The sequence below is a fragment of the Nuphar pumila genome, chromosome 15 (assembly GCF_984573655.1).
Source record: "Nuphar pumila chromosome 15, dmNupPumi1.hap1.1, whole genome shotgun sequence".
Classification (NCBI taxonomy): Eukaryota; Viridiplantae; Streptophyta; class Magnoliopsida; order Nymphaeales; family Nymphaeaceae; genus Nuphar; species Nuphar pumila.
The window spans coordinates 31,064,917-31,083,213 of record NC_143263.1 but is presented as its reverse complement, the minus strand read 5'-3'; positions in this window follow the sequence as shown (position 1 = coordinate 31,083,213).

The window sequence follows — 18,297 nt, the reverse complement described above, 5'->3', positions numbered from 1 at the left end:
GACAATCAAACCAGCACAGCTTCTTTCCATGCGTCAATCTAAACGATTTTGTATTCTCTATGCAGTACAGACATGCTAACCTCACATGTGTGCTCTAACCAGATAACATATCATATGCAGGGAAGTCACTGATTGTCCATAGAACAACAGTCTTTATATTGAAGTTTTGTTTTTTTTTTTTTTGGCATCGTACGTGAGAACACCGTCATCCCACAGTATTTTCAATTCATCAATCAAAGCCCTCAAATATACATCAAGATTTTTGCCCGAAGTCGTCTGACCAGGGATCAATAGAGACAAGAAAAGATTTTGACGCTTCATACACAGGCTTGGAGAAAGGTTGTATGGGGTGACAAATATCGGCCAACACGAGTATGGAGTTGATCTACCCCCAAATGGATTAAACTCATCTATACATAAACCTAGCCTAACATTTCTTACTTCCAAAGCGAAGTTCTGATGAGTACGATCAAAGTGCCTTCAAGCTTCTGCATCAACAGAATGTGTGATCTTGTCTTCATTATGTTGAACTTTATTTATATGTCATATCATTTGTTTAGTTGTTCTCGAAGACATATAAAGATGTTGCAATCTAAGGGTGAGAGAAAAGTAGCGGAGTGACTTATATGACACTTCTTTTGACATTGTGCTACCATTTCGCTTTGTCTTTGGCTTGAACCGAGGATGTCTACATGATGAACATGATCTGCTATTTTCTTGATCTTTGAAATAAAACATGCAGTGATTGGGACAAGCATCTATCTTTTGATACCCCATGCCTAGAGCATTTATCATAACCTTCGCACAGTAGAGATTTTATGATAATTTCTCATCTTTGGGCAACAGACTCTTCACAATAGAGCACAGACGGTCAAAACATGATTGACTCAAATTAAACTCGGACCTCAAATTCAGTAGTTGAAGAACTGCAGACAAGATAGTGTGACTCTCGCAACCATTCCACAGTGATTAATCAGCATCTCTAAGTAAGTCATAAAATGTATTAGCTGCGTCGTTTGTTGCTTCTTCCTCTACCCTAGTTGGAGCATCACTATCTCTTATAGCAGAACTCATTTCTGGTCCTGCGGCATCAAATATCAAATCTACATATGGATTATTGTGCACCATATTCACCCGTGTATCAAAATTATTCTAAAATTCTTCACCATGAAGCATCCAATTTTGATAACCACTAACAAAACCCTTCCTGTATAGGTGATGTCTAACGTCATGAGGTTCTACAAATCGATTGTTCTTACACATCGTGCAGGGGCATCTGATCCGACCGGTGGGATCCACTGTACTGACACTTGATGTTGTGAATTCAATAAAAATGTCAACACCATTTATATATTCATGTGACACCTCATTATCAACTATTATATGGTACATTCATTCATGGTTTGCAGTCATTTTGTCCTATAATATTACAGATATTATCATCACCAGTTAAAAAAGAATATTAATAATGCTATGATGAAACAAATATCTAATATATCTATTAATTCTTGTTTGGTGATTGTTTGTGAGCAATTTTTTATTTAAATTAATATGTAGATTTTCGTGTGTAATATACCATCACATCATATTTATACACATCAAGAGGAAATTTATAAATTTAAAATCATATTACATAAAATGATACATTCATTTGAACAAAAAATCATGATACAATTTCACAAGAAAGGCATAATCAAATGAAAAATAACTTTGTGCAAGCATGGATACAGAAACATCAAACATTGCCATACATTCAAATCATTCATATCAAAACATATATCAAACATGTACCTGCAGCAAACACACTCCAATATCCCGCTAACTACTACCATGTTGAGCATGGAATCCGTACTCCAAAAATAAAAATACTTTTATTCTCATACATTAAAATCATGCTCAGCATGATCTTCAAACTCTATCAAAACAGTCCTAGATATCCATAACTATGTGAGTGTGTAAACAGAAAAGTGTTGCATCCAATAAATTAAATAACATGTGATGCGCTTGCATCACTTACTCACGATGAGTATTTACCCGATTTGAATTGCTTTTCACCGAAAATCTTTTACAAGCATAGTGCTCAGAGCTCCTTATATTTACTGAAAAAACAGTAAAACCTGTTGAAATTCACACCAAAAACTTAGTTGAATGCTAAAAATTGCAGTAAGAAATCAAAATAGATTAAAACAAAATAAAACAAAAATTGATACGAAAATAAAACCTCCTAAAAAATGCCTTACGAACAAAGCCTAACCCCTAACCCTGCACAAACCTTAACCTTGACAAAACCCTAGCATGCACCCACCCACTAAGTCGACCTTTGCCCCTGCCGGGAAAGATAGTCAGCAGGGGCCCTGTCCCTACAGGGATACTAACCAGGGCTTAGCCCCTGCCGACCTTCTGGAAAAAAAAAAACAGACAGGTGCAGAGGCTCAGCCCCTATCGACTTGCCAACAAGAAGAACGGGAGGCGGCAGGGGCTCGGCCCCTGCCGGTCCACAAAAGCCCAATCGACAGGGGCTTGGCCTCTGTCGGCCTACACGAAAATACAAAGGCAGAGGGGGGGGAAAGCCACCCCCCCCCCCCTCGCCTGCCGAAAAATAAAGAGGCAGAGGGCAGAGCTCCCCCCTGCCTGTCAGAAACACACAGAGGCAGGGGGGCTTCACCCCTTGCATGTCGAAAAACCCGAGCAGCAGAAGTCGAGGCCCCTGCCAGACGATAGGAGGCAGAGCCTCGGCCTGCCTGTCGGAAAGCCCGAACGGCAGGGCCGAAGCCTCCGCCAGACGGGAAGAGGCAGGGCCTCGCCCTGCCCACTGGAAAGACCCGAGCGGCAGGGGCGAAGGCCCCTGCCTGCCAAAAAGCCCGAACGGCAGGGCCGAGGCCCTTGCCGAACTGGAGGAGCGAAGAGGAAGAAAACAAACAGAGAGAGGGGGGGTCTCCACCTGAGGGTCGTCGGACAAGGGATGACGATGGCGGTCGGGAAATATAGCGAAGAGAGAGAGAGAGAGGACAGGCGGCGGGCCCGAGGGCAACAGGAGGCCAGCCGAGGGTCGACGAGAGGAGGGTCGGGGGGGCGACGGGAAACATGCTGGGGAAACGCGGTGGAGATGAAATAGAAAAGAGAAAGATAGGGGAAAATTAGGGATTTATGAGGATATTAGCGACGGATTCACGATAGCCTAATTCTGTCGTTAAGCCGTCACTATTTGGCGACGACATAGCGACGAAATAGTATTGTCGTTGATCTGTCGCTAAGTTGCAACGGATATGGCGATGGAATAAAATTCGTCGCTAATCCATCGCAACTTTGTGACGGATTATCGATAGAATATTATTCGTCGCTAAAATTGTAAATAATCGATATTTTAGCGACGAATATCTTTCTCTCGCTAATCCATTGGCAATTTGCGATGGATTTTGTCTGTTGCAAATGTTCGTCGCTAATTAGGGTTTTTCTTATAGTGTCGGAATGATGGTATTAGAATGAAAATCATTCATCATCATAAGCAAATTGTATTTAACACTTAATTTTCTTTGAATAACTCAATAAGAAAACCATCCAGTCCCAGATTCTTACCATTGGGTAGAGTTCACACCACTTTTTTAATCTCCTCCATGCTTAAATTTGTTTCCAAACCGTCTCAACCAACAACCCCTAAGTAAGTGCAATCCATAGTTGACATGATATATGATGCCTTGACCATGTTGGAAAAACGGTTTAAGAAGAATTTGGTTACTTTTGAAAGAATAATAGGACCTTCCCAATGCTGCCCTTAATTTTCAAAGTGAAAATATGAAAATACTTGGTATTAGCCTCTTTCTCATGCAACCAATGGAGCTTTGGCTCTTTGCTTCCATTTTATATTTTCTTATATTCTTCATTTATTTAAATTTTTAACCAAAGTTTTTCTTACCGTCTCCAATTCCAATACCTCAACTACACCTTTTACCCTTTCTTGAATGGCTTTTAGTTGGCCTTCTCAACCTTTCAACTCATGAAATTTGATGCGTGCCTATCCTAATTATTCCATTCTATCAATTTTTCATGCACAAAGAAAAGTTTTGCAATGATACGTTGTGCAACCCATCTCACCGCATTAGGCTCTGCATTCCACATTCACTAATCTTATCATGAAGTTTGGGAATCGTTAACCACCAAAGTTTCATAAAGAATCCCAAGCTTGTAGTTTGTCTCATCTCTGTCCAAGACAACCATATTGGTGCATGATCAGAAATTGAAATGAGGTTCACAATTAAAGGTTGTCATATCATGTAATGCTTGAAGTATAGGCGAGAAAATAAAAAATATATCCAATTTGCTCATTGTGGGTGGATTACGCTTGTTAGGCCAAGTAAATTTAGATTCTTGCATGAGAAGTTTCCATAAATTTTCAATGTCCATGAAAGAAGTAAATAATGCATATTTCTTGAATAAATTAAGAATTTGTTAGAGTCTTCAACTCTCAATACGGCATTGAAATCTCCTCTCACAAACCAAAAATTCGAAGTCCTCAAAAACAAGTCTCTTGATATATTCTTCAATTATGTCCAAAACAAATCTTTTCTATCTGATACACATAGTCCATAAACAGTAGTGAGTAAGAATGGAGGTTCTTGACTATGAAAGAACATTGAAATAAAAAATTCACCAATAAAAATGTTTGACCCCGTTAAATCTTCTCTCCATGCCATGAGGATACCACCTACCCACCCAATAGCGGGCCTCTCAACATAGTTACAATTGTGTCAAATTTCATTCAAAAAATTTCTATCCACCATACTCAATTTGGACTCTTGAACACAAACAATGTAAGCTTTTTTGTTTAATCAAGTGTGACAAAAAAATTTGTTTCTCATGACCTCCCCGGCAACAAATATTCTAAATTAGAATTGGCATTAGAAACATAGGCGACCCCTTATACTGAAAATTTAAGGTCCTTACAGAGCTGCGCCCTTCTTGGACCTCCCCCTCCTGCATTTTTCTTTTAACGCCTTTTCAATACCGGAGCATGAATTTTAGGGCAAGCCAATTTTTATCACCTTTAAGACATCTCCAAGGGTGCAGTCATCGTGAAAAGACCATTATTTTTTTATATAAGAGCTTCCTCTACTGGTATGAAACCCACCTCGTTATGGACAGCTTCCCCACCACCCTTTCCTTGCACCTCATTACACAACAACCCTATCTCATCTACTCTATCTACATGAGAACCTTCCGTACCTAGACACCGCCAAATGGACTGATGTCAGCCGTGCCAGACCAATGACTGGATCATCAACCTCCTTCAAACCATTAACCATGGGAGGGTGTTGCGTCTTCGCCCGGGAACAAGCATTGTAACTACAGTGCATGTTCGGGATCCCGACTGAGCACCGCGTGACGCTCAGTTGGGTGTACGGGACCCCCTTACACTCGCCTGCAGGTGTACAGGGGTCCCGTGCACCCGACTGAGTGCTACACGGTGCTACAGTGCATGTTGGGGGGGACATATAACCTGCCCTCATACCCTGCTCATCGTTCCCCTCATTTACCACTCTCCTTACTAAACAACCCAAACTGCCAATTTCTGAACGAATTGGATCTGGGTCCGAGCGTTGAATCAGTCCTAGATCAATCCATAATTCCTAGATGGGTATTAGATGTCGCTTCACATGTTGGATCGAAACCCAGTCCACTTCACAAGGTTGGTCTGCAACCCGATCCACTTGCAAAGATGGATCTGGGTCAACATAGTCATCGTTAAGGCAGCCAGTACTCTTTGAAACGTGTCCAGTCTCGCCTCAAGAGATGATCCATTTGGGCCAAGAAACTAATATTCACATCTCTAGTCTGTCGCCAATGGAGTCCTTCTAGCAGTGCTTCAATTTTATTAGTGGTTTCATGCTGGAATATCCATAGTTGTATCCGATTGATTCCACCAAATCTTTTGCGCACCTTCAGCTAAAGAGATATCGTCCACAAATACTTTTTGCAGCAATTCTGCATCTTCTTTAAGCACATCCACATAGCTCTTGCGATGTTCCTCTTTATTCTATCTATAGGTTTCTATATGCACAGTTAACCTACCATTCACAGCTGTGACTCGTCGGTGAGTCACTTTTTTCCATTCTGGTTTCCCTCCGTGAACATCCTCCTTGTGATCAGCAAACATCAACTACTACGAGTATGTGATCATTAGACATTATTAGAGATGTTATCCTGCTAGCTCTCTCGATCTCTCTCATTTTTTCCTTCTTGTTGTACCACCGCCACTAAAATTGCTAAAACGCGAAAAAGAAAAGATGTGCGTGCACATTTCGTCTGATATCAGACCAAATTAATGTCTGATGATACATTGTTCTCTCTCTCTCTCTCTCTCTCTCTCTCTCTCTCTCTCTCTCTCTCTCTCTCTCTCGTCGGACCCCTTCTTGTTTGACATCCATCAAACATGCTTGGTGCGTTCGTTGGATTTTTTTCGCCTTTCAAAGGTTTTAATGGTGGTCCAAGATGGCCGCTAAAAGCTCTGAAAAGTAGAAAAAAAATGTGTTGATCCCGCGTGATCAACAGTGGGCGTTGGCATCCGATTATCATTAGACAAAAAACTTGTCTGATGATACATCGTTTCCTATATACATAAAAGGGGATGGTCCACCCCTTGTCCTCCATTTCAAAATCTCTATGTTATAAATGTTTTTTTGGCAAATATGAACATATAGATATGATAAAACATATAAATAGACTCTTAGATCAAACTTTTTTACGGTAAAATTTTATAACATAAAATATTTTAAAACCATTGATTTTTGAATTCTTGTAAAATCTTATTACTTATGCATCAAAAAGGTTTGATCTAAGGGTCTATACTTATATTTTCAACCATGAAGATCATATCATATGGTCAAATTTCCCAAAAAACATATTTAACACATATTTTAAAGGACAGGATAGGGTGCACCATTTAGTGAGTGAACCGTCTCTCTCTCTCTCTCTCTCTCTCTCTCTCTCTATATATATATATATATATATATATATATATATATATATATATATATATATATATAGTTAAACTGACATTAAACTAGTTGTACTTAATATAGATGAATTCAATCTTACTAAAATGATTAAAAATACCTTTAAAATGATATTTTTTAAGATGTGTAGTTACTTTTTGAGGTCAAATAAATAACTTTGATAGATTCATAATTTTTGTTTGAAAAAAGTGTTTAACTTTTTATTTTCTATCAAATTCAAAATACTTATAATGTCAAAACAAATAAACATGCATTTTCAAAAATATCATTCCTTTAAGAATATTTTAGTCATTTTAATATGGCTGAATGGAGGTGGATCCAGTGCAATGTAATTTACACAATATTTGTGCCATTGTACCCTAAAAATTTGACACATGACATGGGCATAACGGGGCCAAATGGAAGCCTTCCATTTGTTACCTGAGCCAGAAGCCATTTGAAACATTCCAATGTAATTTTTAGAACGGTACTTTCAATTTCGACGTCAAATCACTTAAAAGATGAAAACAAAAATTCCTTCTCAACCACAAAAATCCTTCTCCAACTCTGCACCTCTGCGAAGACGAGGTCTGCCCAAGTTCAAGAAAACATGCATCTACTGGCAATTGACATTTTATGGAAGACCTTTTGCTTCATTTGTTGGTGTCAATCGTCACAAGCAGTCTATTTTTTTTTGTGTGTGCAGCATTGTTATACAATCAAACTACTGAGTTTTGAGTGATTGTTTGAGACATTTGAGAATGCCATAAAAGGAAAGAAGCCAAAAATAGTATTGATTGATGAAGATCATGTTATTTAAATGCTTTAGCTAACAAATGGACCCAAACACCACATCGTTTATGTGTATGGATATTTATCAAAATGCCAACAAACAATTGAGTCACTCATTTAGTAATAAAAGTGGCTTAAAATTGATTTTTGTTATTGCTTGTTTGATTGTTAAGATGAGAACATTTTACATTAGACATGAGAAAATATGTTAAAAAAGTATGATCTTGTGAATAATGATTGGTTGAAGAGCTTGTTTCAATTCAGGTAGAAGTGGTCATTAGCCAATGGAAGACATAATTTTTGTGCAAGCATGAAAGGTACTCAATGGAGTGAAAACATGAATTCCTTTGTAAAAGACCATCTTGTTTCAAATTCAAAGCTTTTAGATTTTCTTGAAGAGTATGAGAAGAGGGTTGAAGAACGAAGATATTCAAAATTGTTAGAAGATAATAAAGCCAAGCAAACAATCAGTTATACTATATACATGTTTGTTAAAAGATGCAACCGAAGTTTGCACTCTTAAGTGTGTTTGGATTGATAAGGAAGGAGGTATCATCGATATTTGGTTGTGATGTTGACCCTTTGGATAATGATGGAGCAGTCTTTAGATATAAGGTCACATTGTATCTAATTGAAGATCAAAATGATCATCAAAATAAAGAATCTTTAGATATAAGGTCACATTGTAACTAATTGAATATAAAAATGATCATCAAAATGAAGAAGAATGTTTTGTTTCTTTTGAGCCATCCAATTGAATAGTATCATGGAATTGAAAATTTCTTGAGTTTATGGCCATTTTTTGTTATCATACTTTAAGAATTATTGATTTTATGAAAATCAAGTGTATTCCACAATACCATATTTTGAAAAATGTGAGTAAAAATGATTGTTTTGCCCTCCAAGGGATTATCTTGCAAAAAACATGGCAACCCCCGTATTGGGACAATTTTTTAAGTGAATCAATTCAGAAAAATTCCATTAGATCCGATTTTTTTTTTTTTAATTCCTTTTGAAAGACAATTCAGATCAGTAACAGATTATCACAACATTGTTTTACGAGGGCATTTTTTATTATATCTCTTTCAGTGCTAATATGCTCAGATGGAGATGGTGTATATTCGTCTTCATAATTAAATCCAGAAAATATCTGGTCGGTTCTAGTTGGATCTGGGATGAAGTCAAGTAAACAAACATATTTGAGTCTTGGTCCAAATTAACGTGTCTCAACTGAGTCATTTAAACTGTTTTCTCACGCGAAATCCAAAGTATACCCATTTTCAAAGCAATTAATCATATCACAGGTAACTATAAGATTCAAGTCAGATTACATCCACTCTATGTATATGAGAAAACGTCAAGGAGGAATTAGTGACGCTTAGGTTTATGGGAAAACGTTTTACCAGTTCAAAGCACTAGCTTCTCAATGCGGTTGACTGATGATTCCAAGAGGTTCCGATGTCTATGGATGAGTTCATTGCCTATGTCACAGGGACACGCCATTTTGACCGCATGTCTCGTGTTATACGGTAGGACATGCTGATTCAGACATAGAATCTTAGGGAGTTTTTCATTAATTTTTAATAATTTAATAACAATTCAATAAAGATATTGTTAGATATTAAAATCTCAAAAAACATGCAGTTTTTTATTGATTAAACTTTTTAAAAACCTTGTCATCATGCCATTATTTTTTTTTTTAGAAAAAAAAATCTCAAAGTTGCGAGTTGAACGCACGTCCCATGTGTCCTCATACGTATCTTTGTGACATGGGTTTGTGCTATATGTCCAAGTTGAAGGGATGTCACAAGTTCAAAACGCACGAGTGGCGTCCCTTGCCGCAAGGTAAAAGCTGAGAGTATACTCCCTCGGGTTGAGAAAGGGGGGAGCCTGATCAAGGGTTTTACCAAACGAAGGACAGCCAATGTGGGGTTGGTGATGGGAAGCTTTTCCATTGGACTATCCAAAGAAAACATTGTCGATAATGATTTTCCTATCAAAAGGTTTAAGTCAATGAATTGATAGATCATCAATGCATCCAAGGGAATGTCATAGTATGATCTTTCTCTTTTCAAAGCACATGGGAGATGTCATTTCACACTATGAAATCTCACAACTGATAGCAACTTCCTTTCTTGGCCGTTTTCAAATTAAGTTGTGGACTTTGACAGGTTAAGTATGCAATTTCATAAATCGTACCGAGCTCCATATATATATATGCTAATTGGTTCTTTATGGCTCTGAACCAAATAGTTAATTGGACCTCTTTCTTTGTTACCAAACCTACATCTGGTAATCGGGATCGGTCATGCCCGAGCTGTTGACAGCCCTAGACGTAACTACATAAAAATGGTGTCCAATCTGTGTTTACGTGATAGGTTATGAAGTGGAAAATTTGTTAGAATCCTTGCAATATGTACAAATTTGAAGCAAGATTTGATGGATTATATAAGATTTTTAACCATCATTATTTATTTGAGATTAATTCTTACAAGTGTAGTAAATAGAATTTCCTCATTTAGATCATGAACCTCTATTAATTATGTAATTTGAGAGAGGAGTCCTTTATCCAACTTGTGCTGAACTGCTTTACATATTTAGTTCAGCCTTGTTTCAAGTCCGATCCATTGGTACCATACTTGGGCCTGATAAGTGATAAGCATAATGTACACCACACTTGATCCATGCCTGGTAAAATAATATCTTTTATAGTTTTCGCGTTGGTCTCGGATTTGGTATGAAATTTCATAAACTATACCCGGCTCCATATCCTATCTGGCCCTCAAGGGTCCGACCTGAAAAGTTAAAAGTGTAAATGTCGTGGATATGGATGAAGAATATTATGCATTTATATAAACTTTCTTTTTTTTATTAATATTATGATAAATAGTGAGGATTAATAATTTTTTATAAAATTTATTATTGCTGTAATTACAACTAAAATAAGTAATTAAAATTTTGAATGACACATATATCTCAACTTTTCATTGAAAAAAAATCTTAAGAAAAACTTGAAAATTTGTATGGAAACATGTTTCTCAAATAAAGGATACAGGGTTTCTCCTATAAAGTAAGTAGGATTGCAATGTGACGTGAAACGGGTTTCTCACTTGATGGGAAACGAGTTTTCCATGCTCTTTTAGAAGTTCCCCACAAGTTTTCATGAACTTGGGCTTGCTCAATTTTTTAATTTTTTTTTTTTGAAAGGCAAGCTGGGGTTAGGCAGACCCCTACCAGTCATACAACCATACCATAAGGAATTCATGTTTGTGAACTTGGTTACATTTTTTACTGTGTCCAAATGCACGTTTGTCAGGGTTAATAGTTTGTTTGTTTTTTTGAAAGGCAAGCTGGGGTTAGGCAGACTCCTACCAGTTATACAATTATATCATTGGGTTTTGAACCTGCAACGTCCCAACACATGTTGACGTGCACTAACTGCTCCTACCAGACAACCAGAGCCACCGTTGGTTGTCAAGGTTAATAGTTGCCATAGTCGACTTTATCTACAATCAGCTTAGCAAAGTTTGATAAATTTTAGATGTGATGTGCACGATCCATTTAGTACGAATCAGCTTTTGGATCTTCGAAATCCAATGTATTTACACCTTTTCATGTAAATGCACTAAATTTTTTCAACTCGATTCCCTCTAAATCGACCATGCTGAACACATCTATGAGTTAGATCGTGTCAAAATGAATGACTTGTATCGTGAGATCTCAATTAGATTGTAGTAGCAAATATATTCTTTATTTGTCATCTAAAAAAACTTATGTATACTTGTTGGACACATTCCTAATAACAAAAAAGCTACCTTTTGTACCGTCAAAAGTAACTTGGACAATGCGTGCCATCTTCGTTCTCATCCTGTCCATGGCTACTTCTGGAGGAAACTTCTCTGAAAATGTGTTCCCCAAACAAACAAACTGGTCTTTCATTCTATTAAGATTGGACTTCCAACATTGACCAACTTTTAACAATTGCCTACCCTTGAATCTTGACTCAGCTGGTTTCAGCTCAAAATGGCAAGTAACAAGTACTCCAAGGTCTGGTCCATGGTCATCGATACCAATCAAGCAACTAAGTTTAGATGCGTCTCAAAATATAAAGCTGTTTTTGTTTTTGTTTTTGTTTTTGTTTTTTTACGAAGTTCCCCGCCGAAGCGTGTAATCTCCTGATTGGGTTACCAACACCCAAACCCTTATGGAGTTCGCCAGTGAAAGGTACCCGCACACCCAGTGGGAGTCAACCTGGGACAAAGGGGTCCGGCCTTCTCCCCATACTCAGCCGACCCAGGCGAGTGTAAATATCAAGGTGTTTTGAACTCACAAAGATATCCTTTTTTTTTTTTTTTGAAAGGCAAGGTGGGGGTTAGGCAGGCCGAATTGGCTAATCGATTAGGATTTGAATCCTTAAGTCCAATTTGAATTTGATTACTAATCAGATTCAGTTTTCTTAACTGAATGCAACTTATCAGATTCAGCATGGGGTTGGATATTGGTGTATCCAATCCATTGACATCCCTGGGCATATCAAAAGTAGGATCTCATGTCCATATATTTTTGAATTTTTGATGAGATCCTAACCTAAGACCCATTGGCTATGATACCGCGACCTAACCGTCCAACTATCTCACTCAACGCAACTATCACAATTTTTATTTTTTTTTGGATAATCCAAGGAAAAAAAACCCTTCATCACGGACCGCACCTTGGCTGGCCTCCAGTTGGTAAAACCCTTAAGGTCCCCCTCCCCATTGGAGGAGTACACCCAGCTTCGATCTTGCAGCAAGAGACACCACCGGAGAGTTTGAACTTGTGACGTCGGGTCAACTTGGTGACATTCACAGCTCGCCCCTACCAGATGAGCCTGCCTTGTGCGTAAATGTTAGTTTTACTAAAACAAGTAAATAAACTAACAGTTAGAAGAAGGATTACAGGAAAACACACGTTGGTCATCAAATTAGGCGCCCCCGTTAAGCAGCGAGGAATTCCCGATTTTTGTGCCGATCTTTTTCCGATTTTTTGTGACGCACCCGGCGACATGCCAAAGCTCAACGAGAAACTGCAGGGAAGGTCAAGCCCTTTGACTTTAGACGGTCAACAATGTACAGACCGTCCGTGCAAAAAATAAAATAACCAAAATATCCCTGTTTGCCTTTTTTTACGCACCTTAGCCAAACCTTCTCTGTACTTTTTGGCAAAATTACAACCATACCCCGACGTTACGCCTAACAGTGCAAACAGATCTGATCTGGATGGAGATTGGATCCAAATCTGATGCTTTATTTGGAGTGTTGGATCAAATGTACGTATATTTTGATTCAATTTGCGTTTGTCTGACTCTATTGTTTTTCTTAACTGGATTTGATTCGATCCAGTACTTTTTATTAGCTCATGCTCGAATTTTAAATAAATTCCAATCTGTTTGATTTTTTTTACATGCAAAATCCATTTTACACTGCACTTTTACTGGATCACACATAACTACGTACTTACATTTCGGATAGCGATATAGCTTTACTTTATTGGATCTGGATTCAAATTTGAATCTAGTACATGCAATTTGGTATTTAAATTCAGCTAAATCATAGTCCAATTAAGGTATATCCGATCCATTTGTCTCTTACATCCTTATCCCAATTATCTTCCTCAATCATCACAAATATCGGATTTTTTTTTAGAATGTCGCTATTTTCAAACATGTAATATTATCAAAATATGGCCTTGTTTTTTAGAAATTGTGTTTTTGATTCAATATTGTAATGAGGTTAGAGAACTTCATATAAAAAATCATACTTTTATCTATTTATATTTTATATATTCGGTGTTTTTGTGAAAATTTCTCAAAAGAATATTGCCCTTATCTCAATTGCTTCCAATCATATCAACAAATATGGGCAATTTGAGAACATCATTATATTGGAAATATGATATAATTCTGAAATATGCAGATTATCAATATATGGCTTACTTTAAAACATTCCAATTTTGATGTAATATTATGTGGTTTTTTAGTTCTTCATTTATATTAGTGTATTATTATTTAATATTTCTTGAGACTTTTGCAAAATGTTTTTTATTATTTTTTTTCTCATAGAAAGTCCCCGAGTCATTATTTGTGACACTTACTGCCATTGAGAGAGAGCCGAAAGAAGATCAACATTAATACTCATGAAGATCAACAAAATGTTGAACCCATGAACCAAACAAGTAAAAAACAAAACTAAAATATAGAAAAAACAAAGCTAAAGAAAAAGAAACTACAGACAGCTAGCAACAAAACAACAAAGTCAACTCAAACAGGATCCGCAGGATTAGAAGAAACCACCGCTGAGTGAACGTCGTTCAGATGAGAGGAGAGGTCTCTAAGATGCATACGTAATATTGCATACACATCAACCAGGATTTTATGGACAAGATGATTAAAGATGACTGGAATTTCACGGAAAGTAGCATCATTGCGTGCCATCCAAACAAACCACCAAGTAGTATCCAGATCAGTCTCCACCGCTTGCATCGTCTAATTTCAATAGGGCCCAGGAGAAGATCAAGCGCAAACGACTCATCTTTGACAATTACGTTCGGAGATCTCCACGTCCTATTAAATAGGGCCATAAAGATTGGGCAGGACCAAAATAAATGAAAAGTAGTTTCTTCAGCAGCTTGACACAACACGCACCAACTTAGAAACTGAAAGCCCAACTTCTTTAAATAACTGTGAGTCTGAACCCTGTCACGCAAAATTAACCAAGCCAAGAACCGAGATCTTGGAGAAGGGCCCTTACCCCATAACGCACACTCAAGGAACCAATCTGCCCCTAGGGGGAGCAACGATCTATACACTTTGTGGGTGTGGAACGCTCCATTTGGCGTAATCGCCCATTGCAACCACTGATCATAATTTCCAACATCCCCAGTTTGATCTCTGAAGGACGATAAGGCTTTCAGCCACATTCTTCGCAAGTGCGAGATCGCCAGACCCCGGGTTCCATGGCGAAAAAGAGATAAATCAGGAGCACCATATTTAGCATGGAGCAAGCGAGCACATGTAAAGCCTGGTTGATGGGCCATCCAACATTGCTTGGCTACGAGAGCAATACTCCTCTGTCTTGGAGCAAAAACACCTAAGTCAGCCATACGCCTCGGTAACACCACCGTTCGCCAACCAACCAAATGGCGCTTACTCTTAAGTTGACACCCAGACCAAAGAAATTCCGACATTAAACGACAAATTTGCTTCTCTACGCCCACAAGCATCACGAACATTGACATGAAGAATTCAGGGATAGAAGAAAGAACATGTCTGATTAAAGTCAGACGGCCAGCAATGAAGAGATAAGAAGCCTGTCACGAAAGAAGCTTGCTTTTCACTTTTTGAATAGTTGGAGCCCAAGCAGCGGATGAGAGGCACTTCACTTGTAATGGCAGACCCAAATATGTCATCGGCAACTCAGAGATTGCACAATTAAAAATATGTTGGTCCACTGCAAGCATAAGGGACTGAACATTGAACATAGTAAAAGAGCATTTGCTATCATTTAGGGAAAGCCCAGAAAGAGAAAGAAAGAACTGGAGAATAAGCTTGAATCTAAGCATCTACTGCATGTTTGCTCGCCCAAAAATAATCATATCATCAGCATAAATAAGAATATGGTCCGAAAAATCTGGAACATCTAGAGGATCTATCAGGCGTTTCTCCGCAGCACGCTTGAACAACACCACGAGACCCTCAGCAATGGCATTGAACAACAAAGGCGATAGAGGGCAGCCTTGCCTTAATCCACGCCCCAACTTGATCTGGCCACCTCTAGTGTCGTTAATCTTAATCATGGCATGAGCATTAGAGACCAATTCCCTCACCCACCCAGAAAAACGACGACCAATGCCAAAATTGGATAACATTTGAAATAAGAAGGGTCAATGCACAGAATCAAAGGCTTTATGAAAATCCAATTTAAGAGAAAAATAGGGTTGGCCACTAAGATGTAAGGAGTGAATGACTTCAGAGGCCAAGATGAATGAATGGTGAATCCTCTTATTGTGGATAAAGGCGAACTGAGAGTTCAAAAAAATTTGGTGAGCCACAACCTTCAACCTATTAGCCAGTACCTTAGCAATCATCTGATAAAGGGCACTCATAACATAAATCGGGCGAAACCTAGAGATATCAGTGGCAGCATCCTTTTTCGGAATTAAAGAAATAATTGCCAAGTGGGTTTGAATAGGCAATCTGGAGTTGCAATAGAACTCATCAAACATGTTAATAATATCAGGCTTCACACAAGACCAAAAAAATCTACAGAAATCCACATGAAACCCATCAGAACCTGGAGTTTTCCACCCTGACAACACTTTAATGGCCCTAAAAATCTCATCTTCAGAGAACCTCATTTGCATAATTCTGACTTGATCTTGCCAAATCGAACCAACAGAAACAGGGCCAATGACACCCTTCGCAGTAAGTGAAACAGAATATAAATCTTTAAAATACTGAGTGACAGCTGAAATAACGTGTTGATTAAGATACGAAACACTCCCAATGGTGATTAATGGGACGACATTCCTCCTATGACGATGATAAGCATATGAGTGAAAAAATTTAGTATTATCGTCTCCGGCCGCAAGCCATTTCACCCTTGCCCGTTGCTTCCATCTAATTTCCTCTTTAACCCTCCAGTTCTTCAAAAGCGTTGATAAATCAATAGATCTGTCCTGCAAACTCTGCAGGTGAGAATCAGATAGAGACTCCGGGGAAGGCATAGTTTGATACAATGAAATCTCTTGCTCCCAAGTAGCCATTTGATGAAATTTAGCCACATCTCGATTATGGAGCCAAGCTTTGATATCCTTAGCGAGACGAGACAACTTTCCATGACACCAGATAGTTGCCCACTGCTCATTGGAAGGCTTGTTCCAAGAGTCTAAAATAATAGTGTGAAAGTCTGGCTCTTGGAACCACCATTGTTCAAACACAAAACTCCTGGCGTGTTTAAAATCATCCCCTCAAATAGTGATTAACCGACCATGGTCCGAGATAGAGGGAGCCATCAAGACACACTTGACATCGGGAATGAGGTCCAGCAAATTTGGAGTGACAAAAACCCTGTCAAGAACTCTGCAGCATGGGCGAATCCACTTATTCGACCAAGAGTACTGCTCCCCAATAAAAGAAATTGGGTAAAGGTGATGCTGATTAACAAAATCTTGAAAACCTCGCATGGATGGATTGAGATGAGCGAGATTATTAGAATCCTTGATAGACAAAAGGCAATTAAAGTCCCCCATAAGAAAATGATACTCCTCGTTTGATATGACGATCCTATTTAAGTCGTTCCAGAAAGCAGGCCTCATGACAGCGTGATTCGAGCCATACACAACAGTGACCACAACCCTCCTGCCATTGTTCTGCAAAGTTAGGGCAACAGACAATGAAAACAGACCCATGTCCAGTTGAGAAATATTTAAAGATTGCTTCCCCAAAATAAGGATACCACCAGCATGGCTGACCGCAGGCTTAAAAAAGTAGTCAGCACCCCTCCATATACCAGAAGCAATAGAACGAGAAACTTCACCCATCTTAGTTTCACAGATAGCAATCAGGTCAGGCTTCTTTTGTCTAACCCAATTAGCCAAAAACGTATGCTTAGATGGGCAATTCAAGCCCCTGATATTCTAACAAAGAAACTTCATGACACACAATCTGGAAAAATTTGGGGAGTGTGTGGCCTCGCCGACCTTCGTGGAGACCTACCATCGAAAGTCGTTACATTGAGAGGGTTGTTCCTCTTGCCTCTACTACCACTGTTGGCATGCCTGTGTCGAACAACCTCCGTACGCTTAGTAGCTCTTGAAGAACCAGGGGAATCACCCCTTAGACCAGAGCCAACATCAATTGAAGGATCTAAGGAGCCACCTAGGATAGTAGAGACTGCCGAAATGGTAGATACCATATCGACAGTTATATGAATCAAATGCGATGAGGAGAGAGAGATATCAAGCATACGGGCTGCCTCTTCAACCTCAACACCCAAAGGCGACAGAGTGAGGGACTGTCGAGGAACCGGTGGAGCGGAATGGAGCGTCACACACCTCTAAAAACTACACACAGAATCAATGACGGTAGAGGCAGTAGTGGTGGCCTCATTGACGACTGACGATAAAGGAAAAGGAACTGATAGACCAATAATCATGCATCTGTGAGCCTCAGTGGAACGAGCATTAAACGCCATAATGTGAACCGCCATGTAATCAAAACGCCTCAATGGAAAAATAATGAAGGACGATAGCAAAATTGACATTTTCCCACCTTTTGCATGACTGTCTAACCAAGCTGCCAATCCACCTCGAGAAGGGGCCCTAGTCGTGAAATGTACTGAGCCATTGACAGAGAAATCATGATGGGCATGAGCATGAGAAATACTGATGGACTTATCATAGGTTGGATAATAATCAAAACTACTTGCAGCATAAATCATGGGGCCCCCCGGCAGCACGTTCGATGGTCGTTGAAAGG